We start from the raw sequence: 23,975 nt of genomic DNA, 5'->3' as shown, positions 1-23,975 counted from the left end.
GCGAGAAACACTTTCATGGAAAGGGGTTGCCAAGCTTCCAAAAATTACGAATCTCCAGAAATCTCAGCAAATATTTTTTCACCCAAACTTGATGATACTTTCAGGTAATGATCAGTACACTAAGGCGACTTGGTTCCCCACATTTCGTTCTTCTACGTTGAAGCGTTCGTTTCCAGTAACAGTTTGAATTTTTAGGTTTCACTCTGTTTTCTCCTATATTGATAGATGTATTCGGAACTCTAAATCCAACACGGTTTGTGCTAGCTTCTTGAAACTTGACAGAATAAAGTAGTTTCAAGTTCTATCTCTATGTTTTGTTTCCTGTTGATGTAGCCCTAAGCAGTGACTGGCGAGAAACACTTTCATGGAAAGGGGTTGCCAAGCTTCCAAAAATTACGAATCTCCAGAAATCTCAGCAAATATTTTTTCACCCAAACTGGATGATACTTTCAGGTAATGATCAGTACACTAAGGCGACTTGGTTCCCCACATTTCGTTCTTCTACGTTGAAGCGTTCGTTTCCAGTAACAGTTTGAATTTTTAGGTTTCACTCTGTTTTCTCCTATATTGATAGATGTATTTGGAACTCTAAATCCAACACGGTTTGTGCTAGCTTCTTGAAACTTGACACAATAAATTAGTTTCACGTTCTATCTCTATGTTTTGTTTCCTCTTGATGTAGCCCTAAGCAGTGACTGGCGAGAAACACTTTCATGGAAAGGGGTTGCCAAGCTTCCAAAAATTACGAATCTCCAGAAATCTCAGCAAACACTTTTTCACCCAAACTGGATGATACTTTCAGGTAATGATCAGTACACTAAGGCGACTTGGTTCCCAAAATTTCGTTCTTCTATGTTGAAGCATTCGTTTCCAGTAACAGTTTGAATTTTTAGGTTTCACTCTGTTTTCTCCTATATTGATAGATGTATTTGGAACTCTAAATCCAACACGGTTTGTGCTAGCTTCTTGAAACTTGACACAATAAAGTAGTTTCACGTTCTATCTCTATGTTTTGTTTCCTCTTGATGTAGCCCTAAGCAGTGACTGGCGAGAAACACTTTCATGGAAAGGGGTTGCCAAGCTTCCAAAAATTACGAATCTCCAGAAATCTCAGCAAATACTTTTTCACCCAAACTGGATGATACTTTCAGGTAATGATCAGTACAATAAGGCGACTTGGTTCCCCACATTTCGTTCTTCTACGTTGAAGCATTCGTTTCCAGTAACAGTTTGAATTTTTAGGTTTCACTCTGTTTTCTCCTATATTGATAGATGTATTTGGAACTCTAAATCCAACACGGTCTGTGCTAGCTTCTTGAAACTTGACACAATAAAGTAGTTTCACGTTCTATCTCTATGTTTTGTTTCCTCTTGATGTAGCCCTAAGCAGTGACTGGCTAGAAACACTTTCATGGAAAGGGGTTGCCAAGCTTCCAAAAATTACGAATCTCCAGAAATCTCAGCAAATACTTTTTCACCCAAACTGGATGATACTTTCAGGTAATGATCAGTACACTAAGGCGACTTGGTTCCCCACATTTCGTTCTTCTACGTTGAAGCGTTCGTTTCCAGTAACAGTTTGAATTTTTAGGTTTCACTCTGTTTTCTCCTATATTGATAGATGTATTTGGAACTCTAAATCCAACACGGTTTGTTCTAGCTTCTTGAAACTTGACAAAATAAATTAGTTTCACGTTCTATCTCTATGTTTTGTTGCCTCTTGATGTAGCCCTAAGCAGTGACAGGGGAGAAACACTTTCATGGAAAGGGGTTGCCAAGCTTCCAAAAATTACGAATCTCCAGAAATTTCAGCAAATACTTTTTCACCCAAATTGGATGATACTTTCAGGTAATGATCAGTACACTAAGGCGACTTGGTTCCCCACATTTCGTTCTGCTACGTTGAAGCGTTCGTTTCCAGTAACAGTTTGAATTTTTAGGTTTCACTCTGTTTTCTCCTATATTGATAGATGTATTTGGAACTCTAAATCCAACACGGTTTGTGCTAGCTTCTTGAAACTTGACACAATAAATTAGTTTCACGTTCTATCTCTATGTTTTGTTTCCTCTTGATGTAGCCCTAAGCAGTGACTGGCGAGAAACACTTTCATGGAAAGGGGTTGCCAAGCTTCCAAAAATTACGAATCTCCAGAAATCTCAGCAAACACTTTTTCACCCAAACTGGATGATACTTTCAGGTAATGATCAGTACACTAAGGCGACTTGGTTCCCCACATTTCGTTCTTCTACGTTGAAGCGTTCGTTTCCAGTAACAGTTTGAATTTTTAGGTTTCACTCTGTTTTCTCCTATATTGATAGATGTATTTGGAACTCTAAATCCAACACGGTTTGTGCTAGCTTCTTGAAACTTGACACAATAAAGTAGTTTCACGTTCTATCTCTATGTTTTGTTTCCTCTTGATGTAGCCCTAAGCAGTGACGGGCGAGAAACACTTTCATGGAAAGTGGTTGCCAAGCTTCCAAAAATTACGAATCTCCAGAAATCTCAGCAAATACTTTTTCACCCAAACTGGATGATACTTTCAGGTAATGATCAGTACACTAAGGCGACTTGGTTCCCAAAATTTCGTTCTTCTATGTTGAAGCATTCGTTTCCAGTAACAGTTTGAATTTTTAGGTTTCACTCTGTTTTCTCCTATATTGATAGATGTATTTGGAACTCTAAATCCAACACGGTTTGTGCTAGCTTCTTGAAACTTGACACAATAAAGTAGTTTCACGTTCTATCTCTATGTTTTGTTTCCTGTTGCTGTAGCCCTAAGCAGTGACTGGCGAGAAACACTTTCATGGAAAGCGGTTGCCAAGCTTCCAAAAATTACGAATCTCCAGAAATCTGAGCAAATACTTTTTCACCCAAACTGGATGATACTTTCAGGTAATGATCAGTACACTAAGGCGACTTGGTTCCCCACATTTCGTTCTTCTACGTTGAAGCGTTCGTTTCCAGTAACAGTTTGAATTTTTAGGTTTCACTCTGTTTTCTCCTATATTGATAGATGTATTTGGAACTCTAAATCCAACACGGTTTGTGCTAGCTTCTTGAAACTTGACACAATAAAGTAGTTTCACGTTCTATCGCTATGTTTTGTTTCCTGTTGCTGTAGCCCTAAGCAGTGACTGGCGAGAAACACTTTCATGGAAAGGGGTTGCCAAGCTTCCAAAAATTACGAATCTCCAGAAATCTCAGCAAATATTTTTTCACCCAAACTGGATGATACTTTCAGGTAATGATCAGTACACTAAGGCGACTTGGTTCCTCAAATTTAGTTCTTCTATGTTGAAGCATTCGTTTCCAGTAACAGTTTGAATTTTTAGGTTTCACTCTGTTTTCTCCTATATTGATAGATGTATTTGGAACTCTAAATCCAACACGGTTTGTGCTAGCTTCTTGAAACTTGACACAATAAAGTAGTTTCACGTTCTATCGCTATGTTTTGTTTCCTGTTGCTGTAGCCCTAAGCAGTGACTGGCGAGAAACACTTTCATGGAAAGGGGTTGCCAAGCTTCCAAAAATTACGAATCTCCAGAAATCTCAGCAAATACTTTTTCACCCAAACTGGATGATACTTTCAGGTAATGATCAGTACACTAAGGCGACTTGGTTACCCACATTTCGTTCTGCTACGTTGAAGCGTTCGTTTCCAGTAACAGTGTGAATTTTTAGGTTTCACTCTGTTTTCTCCTATATTGATAGATGTATTTGGAACTCTAAATCCAACACGGTTTGTGCTAGCTTCTTGAAACTTGACACAATAAAGTAGTTTCATGTTCTATCTCTATGTTTTGTTTCCTGTTGCTGTAGCCCTAAGCAGTGACTGGCGAGAAACACTTTCATGGAAAGGGGTTGCCAAGCTTCCAAAAATTACGAATCTCCAGAAATCTCAGCAAATTCTTTTTCACCCAAACTGGATGATACTTTCAGGTAATGATCAGTACACTAAGGTGACTTGGTTTCCCAAATTTTGTTCTTCTATGTTGAAGCGTTCGTTTCCAGTAACAGTTTGAATTTTTAGATTTCACTCTGTTTACTCCTATATTGATAGATGTATTTGGAACTCTAAATCCAACACGGTTTGTGCTAGCTTCTTGAAACTTGACACAATGAATTAGTTTCACGTTCTATCTCTATGTTTTGTTTCCTCTTGATGTAGCCCTAAGCAGTGACTGGCAGAAACACTTTCATGGAAAGGGGTTGCCAAGCTTCCAAAAATTACGAATCTCCAGAAATCTCAGCAAATATTTTTTCACCCAAACTGGATGATACTTTCAGGTAATGATCAGTACACTAAGGCGACTTGGTTCCCCAAATTTAGTTCTTCTATGTTGAAGCATTCGTTTCCAGTACCAGTTTGAATTTTTAGGTTTCACTCTGTTTACTCCTATATTGATAGATGTATTTGGAACTCTAAATCCAACAGGGTTTGTGCTAGCTTCTTGAAACTTGACAAAATAAATTAGTTTCACGTTCTATCTCTATGTTTTGTTTCCTCTTGATGTAGCCCTAAGCAGTGACTGGCGAGAAACACTTTCATGGAAAGGGGTTGCCAAGCTTCCAAAAATTACGAATCTCCAGAAATCTCAGCAAATATTTTTTCACCCAAACTGGATGATACTTTCAGGTAATGATCAGTACACTAAGGTGACTTGGTTTCCCAAATTTTGTTCTTCTATGTTGAAGCGTTCGTTTCCAGTAACAGTTTGAATTTTTAGGTTCCACTCTGTTTACTCCTATATTGATAGATGTATTTGGAACTCTAAATCCAACACGGTTTGTGCTAGCTTCATGAAACTTGACACAGTAGAGTAGTTTCACGTTCTATCTCTATGTTTTGTTTCCTCTTGATGTAGCCCTAAGCAGTGACTGGCGAGAAACACTTTCATGGAAAGGGGTTGCCAAGCTTCCAAAAATTACGAATCTCCAGAAATCTCAGCAAATACTTTTTCACCCAAACTGGATGATACTTTCAGGTAATGATCAGTACACTAAGCCCACTTGCTTCACCAAATTTCGTTCTTCTACGTTGAAGCGTTCGTTTCCAGTAACAGTTTGAATTTTTAGGTTTCACTCTGTTTTCTCCTATATTGATAGATGTATTTGGAACTCTAAATCCAACACGGTTTGTGCTAGCTTCTTGAAACTTGACACAATAAATTAGTTTCACGTTCTATCTCTATGTTTTGTTTCCTCTTGATGTAGCCCTAAGCAGTGACTGGCGAGAAACACTTTCATGGAAAGGGGTTGCCAAGCTTCCAAAAATTACGAATCTCCAGAAATCTCAGCAAACACTTTTTCACCCAAACTGGATGATACTTTCAGGTAATGATCAGTACACTAAGGCGACTTGGTTCCCCACATTTCGTTCTTCTACGTTGAAGCGTTCGTTTCCAGTAACAGTTTGAATTTTTAGGTTTCACTCTGTTTTCTCCTATATTGATAGATGTATTTGGAACTCTAAATCCAACACGGTTTGTGCTAGCTTCTTGAAACTTGACACAATAAAGTAGTTTCACGTTCTATCTCTATGTTTTGTTTCCTCTTGATGTAGCCCTAAGCAGTGACGGGAGAGAAACACTTTCATGGAAAGTGGTTGCCAAGCTTCCAAAAATTACGAATCTCCAGAAATCTCAGCAAATACTTTTTCACCCAAACTGGATGATACTTTCAGGTAATGATCAGTACACTAAGGCGACTTGGTTCCCAAAATTTCGTTCTTCTATGTTGAAGCATTCGTTTCCAGTAACAGTTTGAATTTTTAGGTTTCACTCTGTTTTCTCCTATATTGATAGATGTATTTGGAACTCTAAATCCAACACGGTTTGTGCTAGCTTCTTGAAACTTGACACAATAAAGTAGTTTCACGTTCTATCTCTATGTTTTGTTTCCTGTTGCTGTAGCCCTAAGCAGTGACTGGCGAGAAACACTTTCATGGAAAGGGGTTGCCAAGCTTCCAAAAATTACGAATCTCCAGAAATCTGAGCAAATACTTTTTCACCCAAACTGGATGATACTTTCAGGTAATGATCAGTACACTAAGGCGACTTGGTTCCCCACATTTCGTTCTTCTACGTTGAAGCGTTCGTTTCCAGTAACAGTTTGAATTTTTAGGTTTCACTCTGTTTTCTCCTATATTGATAGATGTATTTGGAACTCTAAATCCAACACGGTTTGTGCTAGCTTCTTGAAACTTGACACAATAAAGTAGTTTCATGTTCTATCTCTATGTTTTGTTTCCTGTTGCTGTAGCCCTAAGCAGTGACTGGCGAGAAACACTTTCATGGAAAGGGGTTGCCAAGCTTCCAAAAATTACGAATCTCCAGAAATCTCAGCAAATTCTTTTTCACCCAAACTGGATGATACTTTCAGGTAATGATCAGTACACTAAGGTGACTTGGTTTCCCAAATTTTGTTCTTCTATGTTGAAGCGTTCGTTTCCAGTAACAGTTTGAATTTTTAGATTTCACTCTGTTTACTCCTATATTGATAGATGTATTTGGAACTCTAAATCCAACACGGTTTGTGCTAGCTTCTTGAAACTTGACACAATGAATTAGTTTCACGTTCTATCTCTATGTTTTGTTTCCTCTTGATGTAGCCCTAAGCAGTGACTGGCAGAAACACTTTCATGGAAAGGGGTTGCCAAGCTTCCAAAAATTACGAATCTCCAGAAATCTCAGCAAATATTTTTTCACCCAAACTGGATGATACTTTCAGGTAATGATCAGTACACTAAGGCGACTTGGTTCCCCAAATTTAGTTCTTCTATGTTGAAGCATTCGTTTACAGTACCAGTTTGAATTTTTAGGTTTCACTCTGTTTACTCCTATATTGATAGATGTATTTGGAACTCTAAATCCAACAGGGTTTGTGCTAGCTTCTTGAAACTTGACAAAATAAATTAGTTTCACGTTCTATCTCTATGTTTTGTTTCCTCTTGATGTAGCCCTAAGCAGTGACTGGCGAGAAACACTTTCATGGAAAGGGGTTGCCAAGCTTCCAAAAATTACGAATCTCCAGAAATCTCAGCAAATACTTTTTCACCCAAACTGGATGATACTTTCAGGTAATGATCAGTACACTAAGCCCACTTGCTTCACCAAATTTCGTTCTTCTACGTTGAAGCGTTCGTTTCCAGTAACAGTTTGAATTTTTAGGTTCCACTCTGTTTACTCCTATATTGATAGATGTATTTGGAACTCTAAATCCAACACGGTTTGTGCTAGCTTCATGAAACTTGACACAGTAGAGTAGTTTCACGTTCTATCTCTATGTTTTGTTTCCTCTTGATGTAGCCCTAAGCAGTGACTGGCGAGAAACACTTTCATGGAAAGGGGTTGCCAAGCTTCCAAAAATTACGAATCTCCAGAAATCTCAGCAAATACTTTTTCACCCAAACTGGATGATACTTTCAGGTAATGATCAGTACACTAAGGCGACTTGGTTCCCAAAATTTCGTTCTTCTATGTTGATGCATTCGTTTACAGTAACAGTTTGAATTTTTAGGTTTCACTCTGTTTACTCCTATATTGATAGATGTATTTGGAACTCTAAATCCAACACGGTTTGTGCTAGCTTCTTGAAACTTGACACAGTACAGTAGTTTCACATTCTATCTCCATGTTTTGTTTCCTCTTGCTGTAGCCTAAGCAGTGACTGGCGAGAAACACTTTCATGGAAAGGGGTTGCCAAGCTTCCAAAAATTACGAATCTCCAGAAATCTCAGCAAATATTTTTTCACCCAAACTGGATGATACTTTCAGGTAATGATCAGTACACTAAGGCGACTTGGTTCCCCACATTTCGTTCTTCTACGTTGAAGCGTTCGTTTCCAGTAACAGTTTGAATTTTTAGGTTTCACTCTGTTTTCTCCTATATTGATAGATGTATTCGGAACTCTAAATCCAACACGGTTTGTGCTAGCTTCTTGAAACTTGACAGAATAAAGTAGTTTCAAGTTCTATCTCTATGTTTTGTTTCCTGTTGATGTAGCCCTAAGCAGTGACTGGCGAGAAACACTTTCATGGAAAGGGGTTGCCAAGCTTCCAAAAATTACGAATCTCCAGAAATCTCAGCAAATATTTTTTCACCCAAACTGGATGATACTTTCAGGTAATGATCAGTACACTAAGGCGACTTGGTTCCCCACATTTCGTTCTTCTACGTTGAAGCGTTCGTTTCCAGTAACAGTTTGAATTTTTAGGTTTCACTCTGTTTTCTCCTATATTGATAGATGTATTTGGAACTCTAAATCCAACACGGTTTGTGCTAGCTTCTTGAAACTTGACACAATAAATTAGTTTCACGTTCTATCTCTATGTTTTGTTTCCTCTTGATGTAGCCCTAAGCAGTGACTGGCGAGAAACACTTTCATGGAAAGGGGTTGCCAAGCTTCCAAGAATTACGAATCTCCAGAAATCTCAGCAAACACTTTTTCACCCAAACTGGATTATACTTTCAGGTAATGATCAGTACACTAAGGCGACTTGGTTCCCCACATTTTGTTCTTCTACGTTGAAGCGTTCGTTTCCAGTAACAGTTTGAATTTTTAGGTTTCACTCTGTTTTCTCCTATATTGATAGATGTATTTGGAACTCTAAATCCAACACGGTTTGTGCTAGCTTCTTGAAACTTGACACAATAAAGTAGTTTCACGTTCTATCTCTATGTTTTGTTTCCTCTTGATGTAGCCCTAAGCAGTGACGGGCGAGAAACACTTTCATGGAAAGTGGTTGCCAAGCTTCCAAAAATTACGAATCTCCAGAAATCTCAGCAAATACTTTTTCACCCAAACTGGATGATACTTTCAGGTAATGATCAGTACACTAAGGCGACTTGGTTCCCAAAATTTCGTTCTTCTATGTTGAAGCGTTCGTTTCCAGTAACAGTTTGAATTTTTAGGTTTCACTCTGTTTTCTCCTATATTGATAGATGTATTTGGAACTCTAAATCCAACACGGTTTGTGCTAGCTTCTTGAAACTTGACACAATAAAGTAGTTTCACGTTCTATCTCTATGTTTTGTTTCCTCTTGATGTAGCCCTAAGCAGTGACTGGCGAGAAACACTTTCATGGAAAGGGGTTGCCAAGCTTCCAAAAATTACGAATCTCCAGAAATCTCAGCAAATACTTTTTCACCCAAACTGGATGATACTTTCAGGTAATGATCAGTACACTAAGGCGACTTGGTTCCCCACATTTCGTTCTTCTACGTTGAAGCATTCGTTTCCAGTAACAGTTTGAATTTTTAGGTTTCACTCTGTTTTCTCCTATATTGATAGATGTATTTGGAACTCTAAATCCAACACGGTTTGTGCTAGCTTCTTGAAACTTGACACAATAAAGTAGTTTCACGTTCTATCGCTATGTTTTGTTTCCTGTTGCTGTAGCCCTAAGCAGTGACTGGCGAGAAACACTTTCATGGAAAGGGGTTGCCAAGCTTCCAAAAATTACGAATCTCCAGAAATCTCAGTAAATACTTTTTCACCCAAACTGGATGATACTTTCAGGTAATGATCAGTACACTAAGGCGACTTGGTTCCCCACATTTCGTTCTTCTACGTTGAAGCGTTCGTTTCCAGTAACAGTTTGAATTTTTAGGTTTCACTCTGTTTTCTCCTATATTGATAGATGTATTTGGAACTCTAAATCCAACACGGTTTGTGCTAGCTTCTTGAAACTTGACACAATAAAGTAGTTTCAGGTTCTATCTCTATGTTTTGTTTCCTCTTGATGTAGCCCTAAGCAGTGACTGGCGAGAAACACTTTCATGGAAAGGGGTTGCCAAGCTTCCAAAAATTACGAATCTCCAGAAATCTCAGCAAATATTTTTTCACCCAAACTGGATGATACTTTCAGGTAATGATCAGTACACTAAGGCGACTTGGTTCCCCAAATTTAGTTCTTCTATGTTGAAGCGTTCGTTTCCAGTACCAGTTTGAATTTTTAGGTATCACTCTGTTTACTCCTATATTGATAGATGTATTTGGAACTCTAAATCCAACAGGGTTTGTGCTAGCTTCTTGAAACTTGACAAAATAAATTAGTTTCACGTTCTATCTCTATGTTTTGTTTCCTCTTGATGTAGCCCTAAGCAGTGACTGGCGAGAAACACTTTCATGGAAAGGGGTTGCCAAGCTTCCAAAAATTACGAATCTCCAGAAATCTCAGCAAATACTTTTTCACCCAAACTGGATGATACTTTCAGGTAATGATCAGTACACTAAGCCCACTTGCTTCACCAAATTTCGTTCTTCTACGTTGAAGCGTTCGTTTCCAGTAACAGTTTGAATTTTTAGGTTCCACTCTGTTTACTCCTATATTGATAGATGTATTTGGAACTCTAAATCCAACACGGTTTGTGCTAGCTTCATGAAACTTGACACAGTAGAGTAGTTTCACGTTCTATCTCTATGTTTTGTTTCCTCTTGATGTAGCCCTAAGCAGTGACTGGCGAGAAACACTTTCATGGAAAGGGGTTGCCAAGCTTCCAAAAATTACGAATCTCCAGAAATCTCAGCAAATACTTTTTCACCCAAACTGGATGATACTTTCAGGTAATGATCAGTACACTAAGGCGACTTGGTTCCCAAAATTTCGTTCTTCTATGTTGATGCATTCGTTTACAGTAACAGTTTGAATTTTTAGGTTTCACTCTGTTTACTCCTATATTGATAGATGTATTTGGAACTCTAAATCCAACACGGTTTGTGCTAGCTTCTTGAAACTTGACACAGTACAGTAGTTTCACATTCTATCTCCATGTTTTGTTTCCTCTTGCTGTAGCCTAAGCAGTGACTGGCGAGAAACACTTTCATGGAAAGGGGTTGCCAAGCTTCCAAAAATTACGAATCTCCAGAAATCTCAGCAAATATTTTTTCACCCAAACTGGATGATACTTTCAGGTAATGATCAGTACACTAAGGCGACTTGGTTCCCCACATTTCGTTCTTCTACGTTGAAGCGTTCGTTTCCAGTAACAGTTTGAATTTTTAGGTTTCACTCTGTTTTCTCCTATATTGATAGATGTATTCGGAACTCTAAATCCAACACGGTTTGTGCTAGCTTCTTGAAACTTGACAGAATAAAGTAGTTTCAAGTTCTATCTCTATGTTTTGTTTCCTGTTGATGTAGCCCTAAGCAGTGACTGGCGAGAAACACTTTCATGGAAAGGGGTTGCCAAGCTTCCAAAAATTACGAATCTCCAGAAATCTCAGCAAATATTTTTTCACCCAAACTGGATGATACTTTCAGGTAATGATCAGTACACTAAGGCGACTTGGTTCCCCACATTTCGTTCTTCTACGTTGAAGCGTTCGTTTCCAGTAACAGTTTGAATTTTTAGGTTTCACTCTGTTTTCTCCTATATTGATAGATGTATTTGGAACTCTAAATCCAACACGGTTTGTGCTAGCTTCTTGAAACTTGACACAATAAATTAGTTTCACGTTCTATCTCTATGTTTTGTTTCCTCTTGATGTAGCCCTAAGCAGTGACTGGCGAGAAACACTTTCATGGAAAGGGGTTGCCAAGCTTCCAAAAATTACGAATCTCCAGAAATCTCAGCAAACACTTTTTCACCCAAACTGGATGATACTTTCAAGTAATGATCAGTACACTAAGGCGACTTGGTTCCCCACATTTTGTTCTTCTACGTTGAAGCGTTCGTTTCCAGTAACAGTTTGAATTTTTAGGTTTCACTCTGTTTTCTCCTATATTGATAGATGTATTTGGAACTCTAAATCCAACACGGTTTGTGCTAGCTTCTTGAAACTTGACACAATAAAGTAGTTTCAGGTTCTATCTCTATGTTTTGTTTCCTGTTGCTGTAGCCCTAAGCAGTGACTGGCGAGAAACACTTTCATGGAAAGGGGTTGCCAAGCTTCCAAAAATTACGAATCTCCAGAAATCTCAGCAAATTCTTTTTCACCCAAACTGGATGATACTTTCAGGTAATGATCAGTACACTAAGGTGACTTGGTTTCCCAAATTTTGTTCTTCTATGTTGAAGCGTTCGTTTCCAGTAACAGTTTGAATTTTTAGATTTCACTCTGTTTACTCCTATATTGATAGATGTATTTGGAACTCTAAATCCAACACGGTTTGTGCTAGCTTCTTGAAACTTGACACAATGAATTAGTTTCACGTTCTATCTCTATGTTTTGTTTCCTCTTGATGTAGCCCTAAGCAGTGACTGGCGAGAAACACTTTCATGGAAAGGGGTTGCCAAGCTTCCAAAAATTACGAATCTCCAGAAATCTCAGCAAATATTTTTTCACCCAAACTGGATGATACTTTCAGGTAATGATCAGTACACTAAGGCGACTTGGTTCCCCAAATTTAGTTCTTCAATGTTGAAGCGTTCGTTTCCAGTACCAGTTTGAATTTTTAGGTTTCACTCTGTTTACTCCTATATTGATAGATGTATTTGGAACTCTAAATCCAACACGGTTTGTGCTAGCTTCTTGAAACTTGACAAAATAAATTAGTTTCACGTTCTATCTCTATGTTTTGTTTCCTCTTGATGTAGCCCTAAGCAGTGACTGGCGAGAAACACTTTCATGGAAAGGGGTTGCCAAGCTTCCAAAAATTACGAATCTCCAGAAATCTCAGCAAATAGTTTTTCACCCAAACTGGATGATACTTTCAGGTAATGATCAGTACACTAAGCCCACTTGCTTCACCAAATTTCGTTCTTCTACGTTGAAGCGTTCGTTTCCAGTAACAGTTTGAATTTTTAGGTTCCACTCTGTTTACTCCTATATTGATATATGTATTTGGAACTCTAAATCCAACACGGTTTGTGCTAGCTTCATGAAACTTGACACAGTAGAGTAGTTTCACGTTCTATCTCTATGTTTTGTTTCCTCTTGATGTAGCCCTAAGCAGTGACTGGCGAGAAACACTTTCATGGAAAGGGGTTGCCAAGCTTCCAAAAATTACGAATCTCCAGAAATCTCAGCAAATACTTTTTCACCCAAACTGGATGATACTTTCAGGTAATGATCAGTACACTAAGGCGACTTGGTTCCCAAAATTTCGTTCTTCTATGTTGATGCATTCGTTTACAGTAACAGTTTGAATTTTTAGGTTTCACTCTGTTTACTCCTATATTGATAGATGTATTTGGAACTCTAAATCCAACACGGTTTGTGCTAGCTTCTTGAAACTTGACACAGTACAGTAGTTTCACATTCTATCTCCATGTTTTGTTTCCTCTTGCTGTAGCCTAAGCAGTGACTGGCGAGAAACACTTTCATGGAAAGGGGTTGCCAAGCTTCCAAAAATTACGAATCTCCAGAAATCTCAGCAAATATTTTTTCACCCAAACTGGATGATACTTTCAGGTAATGATCAGTACACTAAGGCGACTTGGTTCCCCACATTTCGTTCTTCTACGTTGAAGCGTTCGTTTCCAGTAACAGTTTGAATTTTTAGGTTTCACTCTGTTTTCTCCTATATTGATAGATGTATTCGGAACTCTAAATCCAACACGGTTTGTGCTAGCTTCTTGAAACTTGACACAATAAATTAGTTTCACGTTCTATCTCTATGTTTTGTTTCCTCTTGATGTAGCCCTAAGCAGTGACTGGCGAGAAACACTTTCATGGAAATGGGTTGCCAAGCTTCCAAGAATTACGAATCTCCAGAAATCTCAGCAAACACTTTTTCACCCAAACTGGATAATACTTTCAGGTAATGATCAGTACACTAAGGCGACTTGGTTCCCCACATTTTGTTCTTCTACGTTGAAGCGTTCGTTTCCAGTAACAGTTTGAATTTTTAGGTTTCACTCTGTTTTCTCCTATATTGATAGATGTATTTGGAACTCTAAATCCAACACGGTTTGTGCTAGCTTCTTGAAACTTGACACAATAAAGTAGTTTCACGTTCTATCTCTATGTTTTGTTTCCTCTTGATGTAGCCCTAAGCAGTGACGGGCGAGAAACACTTTCATGGAAAGTGGTTGCCAAGCTTCCAAAAATTACGAATCTCCAGAAATCTCAGCAAATACTTTTTCACCCAAACTGGATGATACTTTCAGGTAATGATCAGTACACTAAGGCGACTTGGTTCCCAAAATTTCGTTCTTCTATGTTGAAGCGTTCGTTTCCAGTAACAGTTTGAATTTTTAGGTTTCACTCTGTTTTCTCCTATATTGATAGATGTATTTGGAACTCTAAATCCAACACGGTTTGTGCTAGCTTCTTGAAACTTGACACAATAAAGTAGTTTCACGTTCTATCTCTATGTTTTGTTTCCTCTTGATGTAGCCCTAAGCAGTGACTGGCGAGAAACACTTTCATGGAAAGGGGTTGCCAAGCTTCCAAAAATTACGAATCTCCAGAAATCTCAGCAAATACTTTTTCACCCAAACTGGATGATACTTTCAGGTAATGATCAGTACACAAAGGCGACTTGGTTCCCCACATTTCGTTCTTCTACGTTGAAGCATTCGTTTCCAGTAACAGTTTGAATTTTTAGGTTTCACTCTGTTTTCTCCTATATTGATAGATGTATTTGGAACTCTAAATCCAACACGGTTTGTGCTAGCTTCTTGAAACTTGACACAATAAAGTAGTTTCACGTTCTATCGCTATGTTTTGTTTCCTGTTGCTGTAGCCCTAAGCAGTGACTGGCGAGAAACACTTTCATGGAAAGGGGTTGCCAAGCTTCCAAAAATTACGAATCTCCAGAAATCTCAGCAAATACTTTTTCACCCAAACTGGATGATACTTTCAGGTAATGATCAGTACACTAAGGCGACTTGGTTCCCCACATTTCGTTCTTCTACGTTGAAGCGTTCGTTTCCAGTAACAGTTTGAATTTTTAGGTTTCACTCTGTTTTCTCCTATATTGATAGATGTATTTGGAACTCTAAATCCAACACGGTTTGTGCTAGCTTCTTGAAACTTGACACAATAAAGTAGTTTCAGGTTCTATCTCTATGTTTTGTTTCCTCTTGATGTAGCCCTAAGCAGTGACTGGCGAGAAACACTTTCATGGAAAGGGGTTGCCAAGCTTCCAAAAATTACGAATCTCCAGAAATCTCAGCAAATATTTTTTCACCCAAACTGGATGATACTTTCAGGTAATGATCAGTACACTAAGGCGACTTGGTTCCCCAAATTTAGTTCTTCTATGTTGAAGCGTTCGTTTCCAGTACCAGTTTGAATTTTTAGGTATCACTCTGTTTACTCCTATATTGATAGATGTATTTGGAACTCTAAATCCAACAGGGTTTGTGCTAGCTTCTTGAAACTTGACAAAATAAATTAGTTTCACGTTCTATCTCTATGTTTTGTTTCCTCTTGATGTAGCCCTTAGCAGTGACTGGCGAGAAACACTTTCATGGAAAGGGGTTGCCAAGCTTCCAAAAATTACGAATCTCCAGAAATCTCAGCAAATACTTTTTCACCCAAACTGGATGATACTTTCAGGTAATGATCAGTACACTAAGCCCACTTGCTTCACCAAATTTCGTTCTTCTACGTTGAAGCATTCGTTTCCAGTAACAGTTTGAATTTTTAGGTTCCACTCTGTTTACTCCTATATTGATAGATGTATTTGGAACTCTAAATCCAACACGGTTTGTGCTAGCTTCATGAAACTTGACACAGTAGAGTAGTTTCACGTTCTATCTCTATGTTTTGTTTCCTCTTGATGTAGCCCTAAGCAGTGACTGGCGAGAAACACTTTCATGGAAAGGGGTTGCCAAGCTTCCAAAAATTACGAATCTCCAGAAATCTCAGCAAATACTTTTTCACCCAAACTGGATGATACTTTCAGGTAATGATCAGTACACTAAGGCGACTTGGTTCCCAAAATTTCGTTCTTCTATGTTGATGCATTCGTTTACAGTAACAGTTTGAATTTTTAGGTTTCACTCTGTTTACTCCTATATTGATAGATGTATTTGGAACTCTAAATCCAACACGGTTTGTGCTAGCTTCTTGAAACTTGACACAGTACAGTAGTTTCACATTCTATCTCCATGTTTTGTTTCCTCTTGCTGTAGCCTAAGCAGTGACTGGCGAGAAACACTTTCATGGAAAGGGGTTGCCAAGCTTCCAAAAATTACGAATCTCCAGAAATCTCAGCAAATATTTTTTCACCCAAACTGGATGATACTTTCAGGTAATGATCAGTACACTAAGGCGACTTGGTTCCCCACATTTCGTTCTTCTACGTTGAAGCGTTCGTTTCCAGTAACAGTTTGAATTTTTAGGTTTCACTCTGTTTTCTCCTATATTGATAGATGTATTCGGAACTCTAAATCCAACACGGTTTGTGCTAGCTTCTTGAAACTTGACACAATAAAGTAGTTTCAAGTTCTATCTCTATGTTTTGTTTCCTGTTGATGTAGCCCTAAGCAGTGACTGGCGAGAAACACTTTCATGGAAAGGGGTTGCCAAGCTTCCAAAAATTACGAATCTCCAGAAATCTCAGCAAATATTTTTTCACCCAAACTGGATGATACTTTCAGGTAATGATCAGTACACTAAGGCGACTTGGTTCCCCACATTTCGTTCTTCTACGTTGAAGCGTTCGTTTCCAGTAACAGTTTGAATTTTTAGGTTTCACTCTGTTTTCTCCTATATTGATAGATGTATTTGGAACTCTAAATCCAACACGGTTTGTGCTAGCTTCTTGAAACTTGACACAATAAATTAGTTTCACGTTCTATCTCTATGTTTTGTTTCCTCTTGATGTAGCCCTAAGCAGTGACTGGCGAGAAACACTTTCATGGAAAGGGGTTGCCAAGCTTCCAAGAATTACGAATCTCCAGAAATCTCAGCAAACACTTTTTCACCCAAACTGGATTATACTTTCAGGTAATGATCAGTACACTAAGGCGACTTGGTTCCCCACATTTTGTTCTTCTACGTTGAAGCGTTCGTTTCCAGTAACAGTTTGAATTTTTAGGTTTCACTCTGTTTTCTCCTATATTGATAGATGTATTTGGAACTCTAAATCCAACACGGTTTGTGCTAGCTTCTTGAAACTTGACACAATAAAGTAGTTTCACGTTCTATCTCTATGTTTTGTTTCCTCTTGATGTAGCCCTAAGCAGTGACGGGCGAGAAACACTTTCATGGAAAGTGGTTGCCAAGCTTCCAAAAATTACGAATCTCCAGAAATCTCAGCAAATACTTTTTCACCCAAACTGGATGATACTTTCAGGTAATGATCAGTACACTAAGGCGACTTGGTTCCCAAAATTTCGTTCTTCTATGTTGAAGCGTTCGTTTCCAGTAACAGTTTGAATTTTTAGGTTTCACTCTGTTTTCTCCTATATTGATAGATGTATTTGGAACTCTAAATCCAACACGGTTTGTGCTAGCTTCTTGAAACTTGACACAATAAAGTAGTTTCACGTTCTATCGCTATGTTTTGTTTCCTGTTGCTGTAGCCCTAAGCAGTGACTGGCGAGAAACACTTTCATGGAAAGGGGTTGCCAAGCTTCCAAAAATTACGAATCTCCAGAAATCTCAGCAAATACTTTTTCACCCAAACTGGATGATACTTTCAGGTAATGATCAGTACACTAAGGCGACTTGGTTCCCCACATTTCGTTCTTCTACGTTGAAGCGTTCGTTTCCAGTAACAGTTTGAATTTTTAGGTTTCACTCTGTTTTCTCCTATATTGATAGATGTATTTGGAACTCTAAATCCAACACGGTTTGTGCTAGCTTCTTGAAACTTGACACAATAAAGTAGTTTCACGTTCTATCTCTATGTTTTGTTTCCTCTTGATGTAGCCCTAAGCAGTGACGGGCGAGAAACACTTTCATGGAAAGTGGTTGCCAAGCTTCCAAAAATTACGAATCTCCAGAAATCTCAGCAAATACTTTTTCACCCAAACTGGATGATACTTTCAGGTAATGATCAGTACACTAAGGCGACTTGGTTCCCAAAATTTCGTTCTTCTATGTTGAAGCATTCGTTTCCAGTAACAGTTTGAATTTTTAGGTTTCACTCTGTTTTCTCCTATATTGATAGATGTATTTGGAACTCTAAATCCAACACGGTTTGTGCTAGCTTCTTGAAACTTGACACAATAAAGTAGTTTCACGTTCTATCTCTATGTTTTGTTTCCTCTTGATGTAGCCCTAAGCAGTGACTGGCGAGAAACACTTTCATGGAAAGGGGTTGCCAAGCTTCCAAAAATTACGAATCTCCAGAAATCTCAGCAAATACTTTTTCACCCAAACTGGATGATACTTTCAGGTAATGATCAGTACACTAAGGCGACTTGGTTCCCCACATTTCGTTCTTCTACGTTGAAGCGTTCGTTTCCAGTAACAGTTTGAATTTTTAGGTTTCACTCTGTTTTCTCCTATATTGATAGATGTATTTGGAACTCTAAATCCAACACGGTTTGTGCTAGCTTCTTGAAACTTGACACAATAAAGTAGTTTCACGTTCTATCGCTATGTTTTGTTTCCTGTTGCTGTAGCCCTAAGCAGTGACTGGCGAGAAACACTTTCATGGAAAGGGGTTGCCAAGCTTCCAAAAATTACGAATCTCCAGAAATCTCAGCAAATACTTTTTCACCCAAACTGGATGATACTTTCAGGTAATGATCAGTACACTAAGGCGACTTGGTTCCCCACATTTTGTTCTGCTACGTTGAAGCGTTCGTTTCCAGTAACAGTGTGAATTTTTAGGTTTCACTCTGTTTTCTCCTATATTGATAGATGTATTTGGAACTCTAAATCCAACACGGTTTGTGCTAGCTTCTTGAAACTTGACACAATAAAGTAGTTTCATTTTCTATCTCTATGTTTTGTTTCCTGTTGCTGTAGCCTAAGCAGTGACTGGCGAGAAACACTTTCATGGAAAGGGGTTGCCAAGCTTCCAAAAATTACGAATCTCCAGAAATCTCAGCAAATTCTTTTTCACCCAAACTGGATGATACTTTCAGGTAATGATCAGTACACTAAGGTGACTTGGTTTCCCAAATTTTGTTCTTCTATGTTGAAGCGTTCGTTTCCAGTAACAGTTTGAATTTTTAGATTTCACTCTGTTTACTCCTATATTGATAGATGTATTTGGAACTCTAAATCCAACACGGTTTGTGCTAGCTTCTTGAAACTTGACACAATGAATTAGTTTCACGTTCTATCTCTATGTTTTGTTTCCTCTTGATGTAGCCCTAAGCAGTGACTGGCGAGAAACACTTTCATGGAAAGGGGTTGCCAAGCTTCCAAAAATTACGAATCTCCAGAAATCTCAGCAAATATTTTTTCACCCAAACTGGATGATACTTTCAGGTAATGATCAGTACACTAAGGCGACTTGGTTCCCCAAATTTAGTTCTTCTATGTTGAAGCATTCGTTTCCAGTACTAGTTTGAATTTTTAGGTTTCACTCTGTTTACTCCTATATTGATAGATGTATTTGGAACTCTAAATCCAACAGGGTTTGTGCTAGCTTCTTGAAACTTGACAAAATAAATTAGTTTCACGTTCTATCTCTATGTTTTGTTTCCTCTTGATGTAGCCCTAAGCAGTGACTGGCGAGAAACACTTTCATGGAAAGGGGTTGCCAAGCTTCCAAAAATTACGAATCTCCAGAAATCTCAGCAAATACTTTTTCACCCAAACTGGATGATACTTTCAGGTAATGATCAGTACACTAAGCCCACTTGCTTCACCAAATTTCGTTCTTCTACGTTGAAGCGTTCGTTTCCAGTAACAGTTTGAATTTTTAGGTTCCACTCTGTTTACTCCTATATTGATAGATGTATTTGGAACTCTAAATCCAACACGGTTTGTGCTAGCTTCATGAAACTTGACACAGTAGAGTAGTTTCACGTTCTATCTCTATGTTTTGTTTTCTCTTGATGTAGCCCTAAGCAGTGACTGGCGAGAAACACTTTCATGGAAAGGGGTTGCCAAGCTTCCAAAAATTACGAATCTCCAGAAATCTCAGCAAATACTTTTTCACCCAAACTGGATGATACTTTCAGGTAATGATCAGTACACTAAGGCGACTTGGTTCCCAAAATTTCGTTCTTCTATGTTGATGCATTCGTTTACAGTAACAGTTTGAATTTTTAGGTTTCACTCTGTTTACTCCTATATTGATAGATGTATTTGGAACTCTAAATCCAACACGGTTTGTGCTAGCTTCTTGAAACTTGACACAGTACAGTAGTTTCACATTCTATCTCCATGTTTTGTTTCCTCTTGCTGTAGCCTAAGCAGTGACTGGCGAGAAACACTTTCATGGAAAGGGGTTGCCAAGCTTCCAAAAATTACGAATCTCCAGAAATCTCAGCAAATATTTTTTCACCCAAACTGGATGATACTTTCAGGTAATGATCAGTACACTAAGGCGACTTGGTTCCCCACATTTCGTTCTTCTACGTTGAAGCGTTCGTTTCCAGTAACAGTTTGAATTTTTAGGTTTCACTCTGTTTTCTCCTATATTGATAGATGTATTCGGAACTCTAAATCCAACACGGTTTGTGCTAGCTTCTTCAAACTTGACAGAATAAAGTAGTTTCAAGTTCTATCTCTATGTTTTGTTTCCTGTTGATGTAGCCCTAAGCAGTGACTGGCGAGAAACACTTTCATGGAAAGGGGTTGCCAAGCTTCCAAAAATTACGAATCTCCAGAAATCTCAGCAAATATTTTTTCACCCAAACTGGATGATACTTTCAGGTAATGATCAGTACACTAAGGCGACTTGGTTCCCCACATTTCGTTCTTCTACGTTGAAGCGTTCGTTTCCAGTAACAGTTTGAATTTTTAGGTTTCACTCTGTTTTCTCCTATATTGATAGATGTATTTGGAACTCTAAATCCAACACGGTTTGTGCTAGCTTCTTGAAACTTGACACAATAAATTAGTTTCACGTTCTATCTCTATGTTTTGTTTCCTCTTGATGTAGCCCTAAGCAGTGACTGGCGAGAAACACTTTCATGGAAAGGGGTTGCCAAGCTTCCAAAAATTACGAATCTCCAGAAATCTCAGCAAACACTTTTTCACCCAAACTGGATGATACTTTCAGGTAATGATCAGTACACTAAGGCGACTTGGTTCCCCACATTTTGTTCTTCTACGTTGAAGCGTTCGTTTCCAGTAACAGTTTGAATTTTTAGGTTTCACTCTGTTTTCTCCTATATTGATAGATGTATTTGGAACTCTAAATCCAACACGGTTTGTGCTAGCTTCTTGAAACTTGACACAATAAAGTAGTTTCACGTTCTATCTCTATGTTTTGTTTCCTCTTGATGTAGCCCTAAGCAGTGACGGGCGAGAAACACTTTCATGGAAAGTGGTTGCCAAGCTTCCAAAAATTACGAATCTCCAGAAATCTCAGCAAATACTTTTTCACCCAAACTGGATGATACTTTCAGGTAATGATCAGTACACTAAGGCGACTTGGTTCCCAAAATTTCGTTCTTCTATGTTGAAGCATTCGTTTCCAGTAACAGTTTGAATTTTTAGGTTTCACTCTGTTTTCTCCTATATTGATAGATGTATTTGGAACTCTAAATAGAACACAGTTTGTGCTAGCTTCTTGAAACTTGACACAATAAAGTAGTTTCACGTTCTATCTCTATGTTTTGTTTCCTCTTGATGTAGCCCTAAGCAGTGACTGGCGAGAAACACTTTCATGGAAAGGGGTTGCCAAGCTTCCAAAAATTACGAATCTCCAGAAATCTCAGCAAATACTTTTTCACCCAAACTGGATGATACTTTCAGGTAATGATCAGTACACTAAGGCGACTTGGTTCCCAAAATTTCGTTCTTCTATGTTGAAGCATTCGTTTCCAGTAACAGTTTGAATTTTTAGGTTTCACTCTGTTTTCTCCTATATTGATAGATGTATTTGGAACTCTAAATCCAACTTGGTTTGTGCTAGCTTCTTGAAACTTGACACAATAAAGTAGTTTCACGTTCTATCGCTATGTTTTGTTTCCTGTTGCTGTAGCCCTAAGCAGTGACTGGCGAGAAACACTTTCATGGAAAGGGGTTGCCAAGCTTCCAAAAATTACGAATCTCCAGAAATCTCAGCAAATACTTTTTCACCCAAACTGGATGATACTTTCAGGTAATGATCAGTACACTAAGGTGACTTGGTTTCCCAAATTTTGTTCTTCTATGTTGAAGCGTTCGTTTCCAGTAACAGTTTGAATTTTTAGATTTCACTCTGTTTACTCCTATATTGATAGATGTATTTGGAACTCTAAATCCAACACGGTTTGTGCTAGCTTCTTGAAACTTGACACAATGAATTAGTTTCACGTTCTATCTCTATGTTTTGTTTCCTCTTGATGTAGCCCTAAACAGTGACTGGCGAGAAACACTTTCATGGAAAGGGGTTGCCAAGCTTCCAAAGATTACGAATCTCCAGAAATCTCAGCAAATATTTTTTCACCCAAACTGGATGATACTTTCAGGTAATGATCAGTACACTAAGGCGACTTGGTTCCCCAAATTTAGTTCTTCTATGTTGAAGCATTCGTTTCCAGTACCAGTTTGAATTTTTAGGTTTCACTCTGTTTACTCCTATATTGATAGATGTATTTGGAACTCTAAATCCAACAGGGTTTGTGCTAGCTTCTTGAAACTTGACAAAATAAATTAGTTTCACGTTCTATCTCTATGTTTTGTTTCCTCTTGATGTAGCCCTAAGCAGTGACTGGCGAGAAACACTTTCATGGAAAGGGGTTGCCAAGCTTCCAAAAATTACGAATCTCCAGAAATCTCAGCAAATACTTTTTCACCCAAACTGGATGATACTTTCAGGTAATGATCAGTACACTAAGCCCACTTGCTTCACCAAATTTCGTTCTTCTACGTTGAAGCGTTCGTTTCCAGTAACAGTTTGAATTTTTAGGTTCCACTCTGTTTACTCCTATATTGATAGATGTATTTGGAACTCTAAATCCAACACGGTTTGTGCTAGCTTCATGAAACTTGACACAGTAGAGTAGTTTCACGTTCTATCTCTATGTTTTGTTTCCTCTTGATGTAGCCCTAAGCAGTGACTGGCGAGAAACACTTTCATGGAAAGGGGTTGCCAAGCTTCCAAAAATTACGAATCTCCAGAAATCTCAGCAAATACTTTTTCACCCAAACTGGATGATACTTTCAGGTAATGATCAGTACTCTAAGGCGACTTGGTTCCCAAAATTTCGTTCTTCTATGTTGATGCATTCGTTTACAGTAACAGTTTGAATTTTTAGGTTTCACTCTGTTTACTCCTATATTGATAGATGTATTTGGAACTCTAAATCCAACACGGTTTGTGCTAGCTTCTTGAAACTTGACACAGTACAGTAGTTTCACATTCTATCTCCATGTTTTGTTTCCTCTTGCTGTAGCCTAAGCAGTGACTGGCGAGAAACACTTTCATGGAAAGGGGTTGCCAAGCTTCCAAAAATTACGAATCTCCAGAAATCTCAGCAAATATTTTTTCACCCAAACTGGATGATACTTTCAGGTAATGATCAGTACACTAAGGCGACTTGGTTCCCCACATTTCGTTCTTCTACGTTGAAGCGTTCGTTTCCAGTAACAGTTTGAATTTTTAGGTTTCACTCTGTTTTCTCCTATATTGATAGATGTATTTGGAACTCTAAATCCAACACGGTTTGTGCTAGCTTCTTGAAACTTGACACAATAAATTAGTTTCACGTTCTATCTCTATGTTTTGTTTCCTCTTGATGTAGCCCTAAGCAGTGACTGGCGAGAAACACTTTCATGGAAAGGGGTTGCCAAGCTTCCAAAAATTACGAATCTCCAGAAATCTCAGCAAACACTTTTTCACCCAAACTGGATGATACTTTCAGGTAATGATCAGTACACTAAGGCGACTTGGTTCCCCACATTTTGTTCTTCTACGTTGAAGCGTTCGTTTCCAGTAACAGTTTGAATTTTTAGGTTTCACTCTGTTTTCTCCTATATTGATAGATGTATTTGGAACTCTAAATCCAACAC

Source organism: Spermophilus citellus, assembly GCF_964194105.1.
Source record: "Spermophilus citellus genome assembly, chromosome: 8".
NCBI classification, from domain to species: Eukaryota; Metazoa; Chordata; class Mammalia; order Rodentia; family Sciuridae; genus Spermophilus; species Spermophilus citellus.
Note: the sequence above shows the minus strand (reverse complement) of the source record.